The following is an 18,096-nucleotide window of genomic DNA, read 5'->3' as shown; positions in this document are numbered from 1 at the left end:
CCAGGATTACTAGGTAACTTTGTGGAAGAATTAGATTTATTGCTCTCAACCTTCCCTGAGGATGGTACTCCCTTTGTCTTAATTGGAGACTTCAACATCCACCTAGATAAACCTCAGGCTGCAGTCTTCCACACTCTGCTTGCGTCTTTTGATCTCAAGAGAGTGCTAACTACGGCTACTCACAAATCAGGCAACCAACTGGACCTTATTTACACACGACACTGCTCCACTGATCATGTGCTGGTTACTCCACTACACACCTTGGATCACTTCCTCCTCACTCTTAACCTCACCATGATTCCTGACACATCACATACCCCTCCACATGTCACTTTTCGACGTAACTTACGTACACTCTCACCCTCCCGGCTATCTGCTATGGTTTCATCTTCACTTCCTCCCCCTAAACAGTTATCCTCTCTTGATGCTAACAGTGCTACTGATACTTTCTGTTCCACTCTGACGTCTTGTTTAAATACTTTCTGCCCCTTATCTTCCTAGCCAGGCCATACCACCCCTTCTGCCCCTTGGCTATCTGATGTTCTCCAAAAATATTGTTCTAAACTCAGGGCTGCAGAAAGGGTATGGCACAAATCACGAAATCCTTCTGACCTTAATTTATATTGATCACTCCTCCTTCACTTCTCTGCTAATGTTTCCACTGCTAAAAGGACATACTATCATGACAAAATTAACAATTCGCCTAACTCTCGCATGCTCTTTAAAACATTTTCCTCCCTCCTTTGTCCTCCTCCTCCTCCTCCTTCATCATCTCTAACAGCTGACGACTTTGCCACATTCTTCATTAATAAAATTACAAACCTCACTGCACAATTTTCCACACCACAATCTATCAAACATATCTTACCAGCAAACATACACTCTGTTTGGCAGAGGTGTCTAAACTCATGCTTTCCAGTCATCCTACTACCTGTCCGCTTGATCCTATTCCATCTCATCTCCTTCAAGCCATTTCTCCTGCACTTGTACCTGCACTCACTCCCATCGTTAATAGATCCCTTCAAACTGGAATTTGTCCCTCAGCATTTAAACAGGCTCGTATAACTCCACTTCTTAAAAAATCCACTCTTAACCCAACTCTTTTAGGGAACTATAGACCGGTTTCCCTTCTTCCTTTCATTGCAAAAACACTTGAACGAGTTGTGTTCAACCAAGTCTCTGTCTTTCTCACACAGAACAACCTCCTGGACAGAAACCAATCTGGCTTCAGAAGTGGACATTCGACCGAAACTGCCTTGCTTTCTGTTGTTGAAGCCCTAAGACTTGCAAGAGCGGCTTCCAGATCTTCATTACTTATCTTGCTGGATCTGTCTTCTGCTTTTGATACAGTCAACCATCAGATCCTCTTGTCAACCCTATTGAGAAAGGGCATCTCAGGAAACGTACTCAAGTGGTTTGAGTCTTACCTCTCTGATAGGTCCTTCAAAGTATCTTGGAGAGGTGAGGTATCCAAGTCGCAACATCTAGCTATTGGGGTGCCTCAGGGCTCAGTTCTCGGACCAATTTTCTTTTCTGTCTACATGGCATCACTAGGTTCTGTCATTCAGAAACATGGCTTTTCATATCACTGCTATGCTGATGACACTCAACTCTACCTCTCATTCCATCCTGATGATCGCATCTCAGCTTGTCTAACAGACATTTCTTGCTGGATGATGGACCATCACCTTCAACTCAACCTAGCTAAGACAGAACTGCTTGTAGTTTCAGCTAACCCATCGCTTCATCACAATCTCACCTTCCAGTTAGGCTCATCTACCATAACTCCTTCAAAAACAGCCAGAAACCTTGGCGTTGTGATTGATGATAAGCTGAATTTCTCAGACCACATTGCTAAAACTGCCCGGTGCTGCAGATTTACATTATACAATATTAAGAAGATCAGGCCTTTTCTCTCGGAACATGCAACACAACTCCTTGTTCAGGCTCTTGTTCTGTCCAGACTTGTCTATTGCAATGCTCTCTTGGCAGGTCTTCCAGCCAATTCTATTAAACCTCTACAATTAATCCAAAATGCTGCTGCAAGATTAATCTTTAATGAGCCGAAAAGAACGCACGTCTCGCCTCTGTTCATCAATTTGCACTGGCTACCAATAGCTGCTCGCATTAAATTCAAGGCATTAATGTTTGCCTACAGAACCAAATGCACTGACTCTGCACCCCTTTACCTAAATTCATTACTTCAGACTTATATGCCCTCTAGAAGCTTGCGTTCTAGTGAACGACGCATTATTGTACCATCCCAAAGACACACAAAAACACTTTCAAGGACTTTTTCATTAACTGTTTCCATCTGGTGGAATGACCTGCCCAACTCAATCCGAGTAGCCGAATCCTTACCCATCTTCAAGAAACGGCTAAAAACTCATCTGTTCCATCTTTACTTGACCCTCTAACTCTAGCACTCTCTATTCTAATTTTATTTGATCTATATGTCTTTTTATTTAAAAAATAATAATAAATAAATTATTATTAACAATAATAATAATAATAATTATCTGTACTGCGTTAGGCTAACCAAGACTTGTAATAGCACTTGCACGTTGTTGCTCTTTTGTTGGTTTTCATTGCTTCTTATGTCCTCATTTGTAAGTCGCTTTGGATAAAAGTGTCTGCTAAATGACTAAATGAAATGACTAATGTCTCGCTGAAATTTGATAAACAGATCAAGTCAGTGGTTAAGTCCTGCTTTTTTTACTTAAGATTACTAACCAAGGTAAAACCATTTCTGTCACCCAGCAATTTTGAAAAGCTTATTCATGCTTTTATTTTCGTTAGACTGGATTATTGTAACTCTTCATATGCAGGTGTAAGCAAATCATTGATATCTCGCTTACAGCTAGTGCAGAATGCTGCTGCTAGATTAATGATGGGTGTCCGTAAACATCAGCATATAACACCTATTTTAGCCACTTTACATTGGTTGCTGGTCCACCACAGGGTCAATTTTAAATTAATTGTTTTAGTATACAAAGTCCAACACAATCTGGCACCCTCTTATTTAACAGATCTCATACTTGTTCATAAACCTCAAAGGAAACACAAGGTCATCTAATCAGATGATCTTGGTTGTCCCCAGGTCAAGGTTAAAGCTGTGTGGTGATCGGCATTCTCAGTGGTGGCTCCAAAGCTTTGGAATAGTTTGCCGTTACGTCTTAGACTCCTACCTACACTGGGGTCTTTTTAAGAGAAATTTGAAACTGTATTTATTAGAACTAGCTTTTGGCTGATCACACTGAGCTTTCAATATTGGGGGGTAGTTATTTTATGATGTTTGTTTTACCTGTTTATTTATTTATTTATTTTTTTTCTTTTGTCCTATTTGTCTTTCTGTGATGTGGTCCTCTTTTTATTAGTTGTTACTGTACAGCACATTGGTCAACCTTGTGTTGTTTTAATTGTGCTATATAAATAAATAAAACAAACAAACAAACAAACAATGAGAGCAGATCTACACAAACCAAACAATAAAGATGCTCCAAAGACAAGATGCTGTTCAGTGCCAAGTTGTGGAAAAACTGTGGAATGTTTGTGTTGCCTTCCTTCTGATCCCAATGTTAGGAAAGACTGGATGAACTTTATTTTTAATGAAGATCCACACAGCGTCAGTAAGAACTTGGTCCTTTGTTCACTTAATTTTACAGCGGATTTGTTTACAAACAAGGCACAATTCAATGCAGGATTTTCAGAAAGACTGAAGCTAAAAGACAATGCCGTGCGACTACAGTATATTAGATCTGACAGTAATAATTGTTTTATATGTACTGAGTATTTATGCATTTTTAACATACATCACAGCAGCGTCTATCTGTGAGAAATGTATGCTGTCAGCGCTCTGATGAGGGGGGTCAAAAGAGCACAGAAAATTATGATGTTTTTTGAAGTAAAATAATTGATAGTAGTGGACCTCAGAGAAGAGTACAAAAAAAAGAAAAAAAAAAGAAAAACACCGGAGGCAGTTCATGACCCCTTTAAATGTGTAATCTGTCCAGTGCCTGATAGAAAACCTACACATTCAACTTGCATGTCATCTTACTCGTGTAAATATAATTGACATTTAAATTATGCAACTAATAATGGTAAAGAAACAAAGCTCTTTTTGATCCAGACGGTAAAATCTAATCATTCTTCTACACTCTCCATAGGTGAGCACATCGCTCGCCTGTTAGCCTGCTAGCTTATGAAATCTCATCTTTGATCATTTGGTAAAAACATGCAAATAATACGTGCATGAAAAAATAAATTAACACACTTTTTCCCAGTTGTACAATAGAGCAGGCTGTTAGCACTGACAGCTCCACCAAGTTGTAGTTTCATGTAACAGCAGCATCTCCAGACCAAACCAAAAGCCTGAATTTGATTGGTTAGCCAGTGTTTAATGTCAGGACGTCATCAGACACAGACCATCTGCAGACCGTTCCACTATTACAAACAGCAGAGCCCAGAATTAATGAGCCCCGTATTCCCCACAGAACCCTGCCAAAATAACTCAATGATCCCGACCCTAGAGGGGCTCCTCCAAACAAAGGCAGAGCATCCCATTTGTGTTTCCCATTCAAGCCTCTCCTCGTGCTCCATGTCAGCTGTCAGAACATGTTCACATTTACATTAAAATTAGCATAAGACTCTGGGCAGGAATTTACGCTTCTGTATTTTGGGAGGAATTAACACAATCTCTTAATGTCAAATAACAAACCAAAAAAAAACATTTCAAGAAGTAATTACAACTCCAAATTCATAAAGCTGTACAACACTGGACAAAATGACACTGCATGCATTATCATATATTATTAATTCATTAACAGAATATACATGACTATTTAATGATATCAGAGCTGCATTATAGAGCTGGGATGTGACTTTGTTTTTCTCAAGGGCTCCTTTATCACATATCAGAGCTTTGCCAAAGCATTTCCTGGAAGACTTCTGGAATTGTTCATGTATAAGAGCCCTATTCAGTTCACAGATTTAACACACACACACACACACACACAGCATGGTTCACAGAGAGAGAATTTGGAGATAAATGTCAGTAAACTGCTGGCTATCCATCCAGGTCCTTCCCTGCCAATGGCATGAGATGCTGGGATTAAAAAAAACAACAATAAAAAAAACATATATATTTTGTATATATGTAGATATGTATAAAGGACAGTGCATAAATAAATATTTAATAAATACAAGTATAGAACATAAAATGTAAAACAAGAACACCGATATGTACCTTACTGATGACAAAAATAAGAAAACAAATAAATAAAAATATTTTCCAGTTAACACAACATTTTTATCAAAAATACTAAGAAATGTGTGTCAAAATCTATATCCCAGCTTTGTAGGGTGAATGTGCCATATATATATATATATATACTGTATATAACACTTCCACTTTCTATTCTTTTTCTATTCTATCTACTTGTTTTCTTTTTATTCATTATAAAAAAATGTGTTTTCTATTCTCTTTCTATCTATTTTATTTTTTTTAAAACTTGCTGTGTGTACCGGGAATTGTTACAGCACTTGCATATCATTGCTCTTTTAATGGTTTGATTTCTTCTATTGTTCACATTTGTAAGTCACTTTGGATAAGAGCATCTGCTAAATGATTAAATGCAAATGTACATATATACATATTAATCAATGTGGTTTGTGTTTTGTTTAAATTGAAACTAAATCTTCCAGTGTCAGTTTGGCTCAAACCAAGGAGCTCAACATTATTAGGGTAAGTTATTGTGGTAAGCTAGGCTGTTTGCTGGGATGTTACGCTGCCAGCTAGTGAAGAGCCCAGCAGAGAAGTAGCGTACCAATCAAACACACTCTGCTTTGATGGAGATGAAAAGAATTGCAGACTTGGGCAGATAAAGTTATTGGGCAAAAGTCTCCTGTAATGAGAGAAGCAGTGGTCGACGGTAGATTTTGAGGGACTGTAATGCTGAAAACCATGTGTAATTATACACAGAAATGATAGAGTCCCAGCAGAAAAAGGCAAACAAGAGTGTTACGGATTATACTGTTCTAACAGAAACTCCAATTACAGCACTGAGAAATGCTGAGAAATGCTGAAAGTAATTGTTTTGATTGCAATGATTTGGAAACGATGCACTATCCACTATGCACAATAACACAAAGTGATGTAAATGTAATGTATGCAGAGTTTAGGTCAAGTCGCCTTTATTTCTGTAGCGCTTTATACAATACCGATTGACTCTCCGGACACAGGGAGGATCCGCGAGCAGACAAACGCTGATTGACATTTCAATAGCAGAAGATGGTTGTTAATAGGGAAATATGTCAAAAGACACTTCCAGTCAAAAGAGAACATGACTGGTGATGGGGACAGAGGGAGATGATCAGGTGATGAGGGAATAAGAGAACTCTGTATGGCTGATCTTATGCCGGAAGGGAACACTTTTGACACATTTTTTAAAATCTAGTTGTCATTATTATTATTATTTTATTATTTAACAATGTGTCAGTTCTGTTTCTCTATTAGCTGATTCCTGAAAGTAAAAAACAAAACAAAAAAACCCCCGGAAATACAGAAGGACTACAGAAATACAGGGGACTTGCTAATATGCTTAGTGTTCTTCAGTGTAAATGAGTCAATGAACAAAACAAAGACTCCATTCTGTTTGAGGACGTGAAAGAGTGGATGTGTGGAAAGAGAAGGGTCAGACTCAGAGGCAGACATAGATGAAGACTGAGTCAATACAATTGGTGAACGAAAGACAGCATTCATCGGAAAAACATAGGCCTTTAACTTTTAACCTTTTTTTTCTTGGATAAAAATTGGCATCTCCTTAAAAGCATAGCTTTTTGAAGTATTCACCCGTCCTCATGTTTCATGCTTCTTTCTTCCGCAGATCATGAGAGAAGGGATTGTGAAGAATGTTGCAGTTGTTTGTTGACGTGGTCTATTCCTTAAAAAATACACCTGGCTGTAATTCTGCCATGACTGAATGCAATAATTATTTCAAGATGTTTGGAGCAGTTAAATTCAGCAGCTCCGTCTTTTAAGTGGTAACTATTTTAATTAAATATATGAATGTACAGTATACAGTAGGTAAAATACGTATTGAACACCTCACCATTTTTCCCAGTAAATATATTTCTAAAGGTGCTGTTGACTTGATATTTTCACCAGATGTCAGTAACAACTAGGGATGGGTATCGTTAAGGTTTTAACGGTATTACTACTCTTACCGATACTGCTTATCGATCCGGTACTTTAACGGTATTCTTATCGGTACTTTTTGTTTTACTTTGTTTCTTTGTTCATATTCTTACAGTATCTTATCTTATGTATATAAAACACTAAAAATGCCTGCACTTCATCAATTTGTAAATGCACCAGTGTGCAGGTATTTTTAGTGTTTTATATACATAAGATAAGATACAGTAACAACATGAACAAAGAAACAAAGTAAAACAAACTGACAAATACAATAAAACAAACACACAAACGAAATGAAATAAACAGTGCTTTCATTTTTCCATGAAGGTCTACTAATATTAATGTTCAGGTAAGTAATAGTTACAAAAGTAATCAAATGTAAATGAGCACTGCATAGTTTTCACTGTATATACTGATAGATTCATGCTTATTAAAGCTATAACGTTGTTCAGATTAAGAGCTGTGGGTGATTTTCTCTTTGCATTTTGTTCTTTGATTAACATTGATGGCTCAAGCTCCAGTCTGACACTTTAAGACAATATACTGACACGCATCGGATTTTCTCCCAACTGTTCTCGTCCACTTAAAACATAAAAGTGAAGACTCTCGTAACTGGCCATTTTGACACATTGTGTGTGTATTTTTTGGCATAATTTGTGTTATTTCGACGCGCCCGAAGCTCAAAGTGTACTTTGCTTGTCCGTTTCTCCAATACCGTCAGAAGTACCGATAACGTCAGAGCTTATCGATACTCCCGTCTTTTATAATTTAGCCCCGAGACCGATTTAATACCGAGTTTCGGTACCCATCCCTAGTAACAACCCAAGCAATCCATACATACAAAGAAAACAATACAAATAAATTCAGAAAGGAAGTTCTGTGTAATAAAACAGAATGACTGGGGAAAAGTATTGAACTACTGAAATGTATTTAATTCTTTGTACAAAAGCGTTTGTTGGTGATGTCAGCTTCAAGACGCCTCCTGCAGGAGAAACTAGTGGCATGCATTGCTCAAGCGTGATTTTGTCTTCAAATCTTGAAGGATCTGTGGATCTCTTCTATGAACTCTGACCTTTAGTTCTAATTTTCTATTGGATTCAAGTCAGGTGATTGGCTGGCCGTTCTAGCAGCTTTATTTTCTTTCACTGAAACCAATCGAGAGTTTCTTTGGCTGTGTTTGGGATCATCTTCATCATGTAGGAGTTGGACTGAAGCAGCTAATATTAATATTAATTTCTGAACTTATTTGTGTTTTCTTTGTATGTATGGATTGCTTGGGTTGTTACTGACATCTGGAGAAAATATCAAGTCAACAGCCCCTTTAGAAATATATTTACTGGGAAAAATGGTGAGGTGTTCAATACTTATTTTACTGCTGTATATACAAAACGTGCTATATCATTGAACAAATAAATTGTTCTCATCAAGCCGATCAACTTTCAAATTCACATTCAAATTTGAAAGGATTCAACATGTCATCTAATGATAAAGCATTTTGAGGTAAGTAGAAGTCATCTTTAAAAACCAGAGCTGCCAACGCTCACACAGCAGACCCTGTTCTCACACTAAGAGAGCATTTTCTCATGCAGTGCCAGTGACGTTTGTCTGTATGAGTTCTTGTTTTTATATTTATAATATATGGTGTAGTTGTACAATATCAGCTGAGGAAGAAGAGTTCTGTTTACGAATATAAACATGACTCCAAATGTGATGTTGATTCTTGTTCAAAAACAAGTAATGGCTTACATTTCAGACACAGTTTTGTGTTTTTGCTCTCTCCTCCTCTTTCCTAGCGTGTCTACTGCGTTTAAAATGACAGGAGGTTCTTCCGGTTTCTCAAAAAGACTGAAACAACTCATTTCAAATCATAACGCTCAGTTTGACTGAACGAGCTGTCATTTTGTTCTATTTTCAGATGTCAGAAGAATAACATAACACTTGGTATTTTAATGTGATGTGGTTAATCACTAGAAGAGCTCTTCTCACTCTTTTCCACCTGATTCTTTCTCTTTTTTCTTGTTTTCTTCTGTAACAATATGAAAAAAGACAACATATACTGCGCATTTCTGCTCTCTATATAACATGAAAATTTCACCAGAATGCACTGAAAGCACATGAGAGTGTCTCTCATTTACCTCTCCTCAAACCTCACATCTCTTTCCAGGTCGAATGTGTTCAAATGTAATTGTTTCCCTTTTTAACTTCTAAAGCATATTTGTTATTTGTTAAAATTATGGAAATTTGAAATATTATCACTCAATGTTCCAGTTAATGAACATTTTTTATTTAGGATGTTGCATAATTAGGGCATATTAATACAGTTTTTGGATATATTCATGGTATGTTTAAAGTAATTTTGAATGCTTTTACACTATTGTTTTTATTATTATTTTTTAATGTTTGATGAAAGGTGAGTAGCATCATTTCACCTCATTGTGTCCAGTTTTTGAACCTGCTTTATTATCATAAAGGACTTGGGGAAAAAAAGTGGATATGATGAAAATATTTCCAAATAAATTCATAGCAGATGTATCTCCCATCTCTGAGCTACAAAAGCATTTGGTTCCTGAATAAATCTGCATTTTGAACGAATTGACTGAGTGAATGATTCAAAAGCCCATTCACAAAATCATTCACTGCTTCATTCCTGAATAAATCTGTGACACTGTCACACATGACACATGTTTTAACCACTCTATGTATTATAATGATTTTATGTATATTAGAGTTTTAATAGGTTTACATGTTGTCTTAGTCATTTTAGTCCATTTTATTCCTCTTATCTGTTTTATGTGTGTATGTCTTTAAATGATTATGGGGCTGCCTGTCATGTGAGCAATCACATGACAGGAAACAGGAAATAGCCAGCATAAATGAAGCAGCATGGCAAACAAAAGGGGTCTCGGTCAAGAGGACCAAAGCTGGATTGAGGAGTTGCTTTTAAGGATTTACCATTCCAGCAAACCATATCACTTTCATTGGATTATCACTCCAGTTGGATTCTATATACACCGGTGGACACTTACACATTGGGACTTACAGCACGCAAGGACTCTTAAGGACTTATGGTATGGAACCAATGGACTATGCTTTTAACAGCCTAAGGCTTCTTTGTCGTATTGTGTTGTTTTACGTTCCTGGTAGAAATTGTAAATACACTTCAGTTATTCACTTTATTTCTGTTGTCGTCTCATCTTTTAAAACACTTCAAAACCTCTCACAGTTTAGTCTGACCCCAATTTTATTCTTGTAACGCTACCGATTAGGCCGATTGTTACAAATCGGTTCTTTTGAACAAATTGAATGATTTCATGACTCATTACTTAAGGCAGTGACATATTGTAACATTTAGATATAAGTCTGGTGTGTGCATGATAATGATGCATCAGCCAATGTGTTATTATAGGAAATGCACAGAAATATTCTCTCATTTAGTTGTTATAACCCAATGTGCTGGCTAGGGGCCTGGGTAAACGTTTACAGAATCTATAAATGACTTCTGATGCAATTTTTATAATTATTTTTTAAATGTATTTTAAAATATTATTATATTATTATTATTATAATATTATGACTTATAAACAGGCATAAAATTATAAACTTATAAAATTTGAATTTGAATGCCAATATTTACATATTTAGTGCCCATATTTTACAATGATGTGGAAGTTTCAAATTTCAATATTTTATTCAGAATACAACATAGATGACATATCAAATGTTTAAACTGAGAAAATGTATCATTTTAAGGGAAAAATACGTTTATTTTAAATTTCATGGCATCAACACATCTCAAAAAAGTTGGGACAAGGCCATGTTTACCACTGTGTGGCATCCCCTCTTCTTTTTATAACAGTCTGCAAACATCTGGGGACTGAGGAGACAAGTTGCTCAAGTTTAGGAATAGGAATGCTGTCCCATTCTTGTCTAATACAGGCTTCTAGTTGCTCAACTGTCTTAGGTCTTCTTTGTCGCATCTTCCTCTTTATGATGCGCCAAATGTTTTCTATGGGTGAAAGATCTGGACTGCAGGCTGGCCATTTCAGTACCCGGATCCTCCTCCTACGCAGCCATGATGTTGTAATTGATGCAGTATGTGGTCTGGCATTGTCATGTTGGAAAATGCAAGGTCTTCCCTGAAAGAGACAATGTCTGGATGGGAGCATATGTTGTTCTAGAACTTGGATATACCTTTCAGCATTGATGGTGCCTTTCCAGATGTGTACGCTGCCCATGCCACACGCACTCATGCAACCCCATACCATCAGAGGGGAAGTCGTGGCCTAATGGTTAGAGAGTCGGACTCGTAATCGAAAGGTTGCGGGTTCGAGTCCCCGGCCGGCAGGGATTGTAGGTGGGGGGAGTGAATGTACAGCGCTCTCTACACCCTCAATACCACGACTGAGGTGCCCTTGAGCAAGGCACCGAACCCCCAACTGCTCCTCGGGCGCCGCAGCATGGCTGCCCACTGCTCCGGGTGTGTGTTCACGGTGTGTGTGTGTGTGTGTGTGTGTGTGTGTGTGTGTGTGCATTTGTTCACTACTCACTGCTGTGTGTGTGCACTTGGATGGGTTAAACGCAGAGCACCAATTTCGAGTATGGGTCACCATACTTCACAATACGTCATGACTTTACTTAATGGTTAGAGAGTCGGACTCGTAATCCAAAGGTTGTGGGTTCGAGTCTCCGGCCGGCAGGGATTGTAGGTGGGGGGAGTGAATGTACAGCGCTCTCGCCACCCTCAATACCACGACTGAGGTGCCCTTGAGATGTGTGTTCACGGTGTGTGTGTGTTCACTGCTGTGTGTGTGTGTGTGTGTGTGTTCACTGCTGTGTGTGTGCACGTTGGATGGGTTAAATGCAGAGCACGAATTCCGAGTATGGGTCACCATACTTGGCTGAATGTCACTTCACTAAAGAGATGCAGGCTTCTGAACTGAGCGCTGATAACAACTTGGGTTGTCCTTGTCCTCTTTAGTCCGGATGACCTGGCGTCCCAATTTTCCAAAAAGAACTTCAAATTTTGATTGTCGGTGGATTGTGTTCACCGACAATGTTTTCTGGAAGTATTCCTGAGCCCATTTTGTGATTTCCATTACAGTAGCATTCCTATATGTGATGCAGTGCCGTCTAAGTGCCCAAAGATCACGGGCATCCAGTATGGTTTTCCGGCCTTGACCCTTACGCACAGAGATTGTTCCAGATTCTCTGAATCTTTCTTCTTTCTTCACTTTCTTAAAAAGTATTTCACTTCACTTTGGATGATATTATGCACTGTAGATGATGATAACTTTAAACTCTTTGCATTTTTTCTCTGAGAAACTCCTTTCTGATATTGCTCCACTATTTTTCGCCTCAGTATTGGGGGAATTGGTGATCCTCTTGCCATCTTGACTTCTGAGAGACACTGCCACTCTGAGAGGCTCTTTTTATACCCAATCATGTTGCCAATTGACCTAATAAGTTGCAAATTGGTCCTCCAGCTGTTCCTTATATGTACATTTAACTTTTCCGGCATCTTATTGCTACCTGTCCCAACTTTTTTGGAATGTGTAGCTCTCATGAAATCCAAAGTGAGCCAATATTTGGCATGACGTTTCAAAATGTCTCACTTTCAACATTTGATATGTTATCTATATTCTATTGTGAATAAAATATAAGTTTATGAGATTTGTAAATTATTGCATTCCTTTTTTTATTCGTAATTTGTACAGTTTCCCAACTTTTTTTGGAATCGGGTTTGCAATTAAAGGTATGTTATAATAGTGTCACGGAACGATGTGGGAAGCGCCGTGAAAAGATGAGGTCAGGGCCCAAATGCAGGTAAGTGTATTTAATAATCAACAAAAAGGCCAACACGGCACAAAAAACAAAGTAGTAATGGACTGGGATACGAAACGGCAACACAGTGCATGTATCCCAGACCAGAGCAAAACACTAGAAACAAACAACTACAGCACATTTACAAATACCGGTGGGAGAGGGGAGATTATATAGTCCATGGCAATGGGGAACAGCTGCGGGTGTAATGAGTGTGACAGGTGTATGTAATGTGACAGGTGTATGTGGTTAAGGGAGATGAGTCCGGGAGGACGGGAGATGGCGGCCTCCAGGGAGAAGCGCAGGACCCGGACTCATGACATGACCCCTCCTTTAAGGAACGGCTTCCAGACGTTCCACCAAAACCCCAAAAGTCCGGAGGGAGGTGGAACAGGGAGAGGGATGGTGGGCCAGGCCCGTGTAACAGAAGAGGGCCTGGAGACGGAGGTAGATACGGGTGCCAGGATGGTGCCGGCAGAACAGGAGGCCAGGGCGGATATGGTGGATTCATCCGGGGAAGCTCGTGAGCGAACACCGCTGCCTCGGGAGCTTCGTGAGCGAACACCACTGTCTCGGGAGGGACGTGGGCGGGCACCATCCGCGGCCTTAGCGGGAACATCAGCGGACTCTGTCGCTTCAGGAAGGCCTGAGGCGAGCTCAGCGGAAACATCAGCGGACTCCGCTGCTTCGGGAAGGCCCTGAGGCGAGCTCCGCAGCCTCAGAGGAAACATCAACGGACTCTGCAGCTTCGGGAAGGCCTGAGGCGAGCTCTGCGGCCTCAGCGGGAACATCAGCGGGCACCGCCTCTTCGGGAAGACCTGAAGCGAGCTCCGCTGCCTCAGCGGGAACATCAGCGGACTCCGCCGCTTCGGGAAGACATGAAGCGAGCTCCGCTGCCTCGGGAGGACCACAAGCAAACCGCGCCGCCCGCACCGACATCAGCGGGGGTTCCCGCACGCTGCGCATCAGCCCAGTATGCTCCGCCGCCCCCCGGATTGCCACATCGGGAGAACTGTGAACGGGCTCTGCAGCTAACTCCACCCTGAAGGCCGAGCCGCTCACCTGCAGAGCCAGGTCGATGTAGTCCTCCAGCGACTCCTCGGGGTCCCAGTATGGCATCAGGGATTTGAAGCCACTCCAATGAAGTCCCTGGCATACTCCTCTATGCTCCGGTCTCCCTGGCAGACATTGAGCAACCTCCCTGCTGGACCCATGTTTGCTGGTTGCATTCTGTCACGGAACGCTGCGAGGGTGCCGTGGAAAAGACGGTGTCTGGGTCCAAATGCAGGTATGGGTATTTAATAATCAACAAAAAGGCCAACACGGCACAAAAAACAAGTAAAAGTAGTAACGGACTGGGATATGAAACGGCAACACAGTGCATGTATCCCAGACCAGAGCAAAACACTAGAAACAAACAACTACAGCACATTTACAAATACCATATAAATAATGCAACCAGGCAGAGTGGTGGGAGAGGGGAGACTATATAGTCCGTGGCAATGGGGAACAGCTGCGGTTACGGGAGATGGCGGCCTCCTGTGGCGACAGGGAGAAGCGCAGGTCCCGGACTCATGACAAATAGCAGCACTATGAATGCTAATTTAATAATGTCACTTAATTAGGTTGTAATGATCGAAGATGTGAACATGACTGAAATGTACATCTAATTCATGGAGAAACAGTAATAATAACCCCATTACTCACAGTAAGAATTACAAAATAGTATCACTAGTTTCAACACACCACCAGCGTCCCTCTGTACTAGTTCTGGTGACCCATCTTAAAAGTCATTCTCAAAAGTCTAACTTTAACTTTTTTCTTCTAAATAAAAACAAATCTAACAATGTGAATGTGTCCACAAATCCATCATTAACAAGCAGACACAAAAACCTTTGATATTCAATATGGATGGCATAAATCACATTTTCCGGTGGCAAAAATCAACTCAATTAACCTCAAAACTGTTTTGACTGAATAAAACTCACAAATATTGACAAAATTAAAAATAGTGTAGTCATTCATCAAAAGTGTTGAGATGATATTTTGTGCCATCTGTGATCAAGAGAGGAAATGAAAGTTGTATTATTACCCTACTGTTAGCACAGCTTTCCAAGACCACCCTCATTATGAGATACATTTCTTTAAAGAGCAACACACACACACACACACACACACACACTCACACACACACCACAAAGACAATATAACATTTTAATGATCATTTAAAATGAATGCAATATGACTAAAAGTGTGAATTAATCAATGAAAATGTTCAGATGGGATGTCTCTCTCCTTTTATTGCCCATCATATCTCAGAAATATGTAAAGAGTAATATTAAACTAATTGAATCTAATCTCAAAATACTTTTCATTTAGTTTTGACACTCTTCCGGTTCAAGCATGATACAGATGATTCTGTCATTATAACGGCCCTAATATGGAGCGCGTCAGATTTCCAGGCTTGTCAGAAACAGAAGTGCACTTCTGTAGTGATGAATGGCAGACTACAGTAAGAATAGCTTTGTCTTACCATTTGCTCCAGCAGCAAAACAAAAAAACACACAATAGAAAAATTGATTGAGAATAGATTGAGAGAAAGATGACAAATCTACTGTCATTCCTCAGTTGTTGTGCTTGTAGTATTTTAATGTTATTTTATGTATAATGGGAAATTTAACAAAATATAGTGACATTTATTTATTGTGCAGTATTTAATTATGTGATGACATGCTTATGATTCAGCATTTTGCCATATTATAATTAAGGACAGTGACATCAAAGTGAAATTTAGTTAATGCTGGGGAATTTAATTCAATAATAGATTATGAATACATTATTATCAGTTTATATAGTTCTATATCATAACAACCATGCCACATGAAGAAACAATGGCTGAGCCCGTTCACCTGCTAGCGACACACACACACACACAGATAGGCGGGACAGCTAAAAAGCAGAGAGCACTGCTAAAGGAACACAGAATTTTGAAGATACATAAAGCACATCTTTCACTCAGATTATATGATGTTATTTTAGTTCATGTTACACAGCAGCAGGAGGAGCATCAGACTAACACCAGACTGCATTACACACAACAAATAAGCTGCAATGTCTTACTCTTCAGCAAACTGGTCCCAAGAAATTAATGGAATAGCAATTGTCCTGCTTTTACATTAATACTTATGTAACATTGTTTGAAATGATTAAATATTCTGAATGATTCCATCAAAAGGATTTCCAATTATTTGTAATTATTGGACATAATAACAGCACACTGCAACGAAGAAAACACCCATTTATTTCTGATAAGAGTTCCATCTGTCTCCAAGCACACAAGACTTTAATCTACCGAGCTCCTTCACACACACACACACACACACACACACACATGGCCAAGGTGTGTTCAGGCTGTGTTTGGCACCTTATCACCAAGGTTTTTCCATCACACACACACACACACTCACACACTCTCACACACACACACACACTGTGGAATGATCAAAGACTCGTACCTTCACAAGCAGAGTAGAGGTTTTGGGCAGAAGTCTGGCTCCTCTCTGTTGGTACGGTGACACGCCTTGTTCTCCGTCTCCTCTGTGACTGTCTCTTTCTCTCTGTTCATCCCATCCGCTGGGTGAAGGCTGCTGGGATGCTGCAGTGAGGGAAACACACCCTTCTGCCTCAGCCTAAGCTCCGCCCACACGCCTCTGATTGGTGGGGGAGCAGAGGTGACATCATCTCTTTCTCTGTTCTCTCTGCTCCACCCATCCCCTCCCATCCTCTCTTCCTCACAATGGAGAGGTTTGGGCTTTTTCTTTCCTTACCCCCAAGCGCTCCAGCAGAAACAAAGTCAACTCTCCAAGGCCTTTTCCAGCGAAGACAACCCTTAATTACCATCTTCACATCAGCCTCACTCCGCCCCTTCCTTAGATTTTCCTGCTCCTGTCACAGACAACAACATCGCTCTCCTTACTGTAACACACAAATATTACGTACATTTATTTATATGCAATGATGATGGCAGTGTCTTTATTTTAGGAATATTAATGAGTGCAAGTCATGTATCAGTGTACTCGAATGGGAATCATCATCATGGAAATGATGTAATAAGAGGCCTACAGGGAATCTTAACAAACAGGAGGATTTTAAAACAAGATGTGTTTTTCTTTGCATTTCAGATGTCATCTAGTTTTGTGAGGTTCACTCTTGTGCGCTACACTGGAGTTGGCTTTGTGATTATTGTTTTGTGGCTGAAATTTCATCCATCTATATTTAGACATCTATGGGTTTTCTAAAAAGCAAATAGTGTTGTTCACTAGAACATGAATATGATTGTAAAAACACAATATGAGCAAAGCAGCAGCCACCGTCCGTCCCCAACCCCCTGCTGCTCACCGAGAGCAGTGCTGACCACCAGAGCAGATGGAGGTGTGGGTGAGGGGTGACGCTTCTGCCTCTGTCACACACACACACGCACACACACACACTCACACACACACTCATTCAAAAAATTCAAGATATTTAATCTTTTTTTTTTTTTAGAGACAACGAAAGGGGGGAACTGTCTTTAAGCTGTGGAGTCAGACGGAGGGCGGAATGTCTAGTGTTATACCTGTTTTTTTGTTGTTTTTTTTCAGTTAACCCTTGTCTAATTGACAGGTTTTATTTTTAATCATACCTTTTTGCTTAATATGCTTTATGATTAAATTATTATATATGATTATAAAATAGAAGGAAAGAAGGATAGAAAAAAGAAAAAGAAAGAAATATGACAGCTTGTCACTGGGACAGTACCCTTCAAAGCACATCTTTGTACCTTATTTACCCCAAAAAGTTTCATAGTTATACATTAGATTCATATTGGTATTCTCAGGTACGAATGTGCACCTTTTTGAGTATAAGTTACAGAGAAGTCCTTATAAGGCTACTATTGTTTACATATTTCAGATTGTATTGTGTGTGTTGTATGTAGAGTACATGGCACACAGTAATGGATACTTGCACATTCACATACTTCTTTATTCTGTTCTGTTCTGTTATACATTAGTCTGATTAGTCTATGTTAAAAGACATATCTT

The 18,096-nt window shown here is 39.5% G+C and overlaps 1 protein-coding gene across 1 annotated transcript in view; it reads right to left on the bottom strand.

Moving 5' to 3' along the window:
- Window positions 1-16,701, bottom strand: part of LOC306860127 (neural cell adhesion molecule L1.1-like) — a 91,167-nt gene extending 74,466 nt beyond the window's left edge. The window contains exon 1 of the mRNA XM_079401671.1: window positions 16,531-16,701. The gene's annotated coding sequence lies outside the window, so the exon portion shown is untranslated. The remainder of the gene's footprint in view (window positions 1-16,530) is intronic.
- Window positions 16,702-18,096: the final 1,395 nt, after the last annotated feature.

This window comes from Barbus barbus, assembly GCF_936440315.1.
Source record: "Barbus barbus genome assembly, chromosome: 41".
NCBI classification, from domain to species: domain Eukaryota; kingdom Metazoa; phylum Chordata; class Actinopteri; order Cypriniformes; family Cyprinidae; genus Barbus; species Barbus barbus.
The sequence above is the reverse complement of the archived record's forward strand: the minus strand, read 5'-3'. Positions and strand labels throughout refer to the sequence as shown.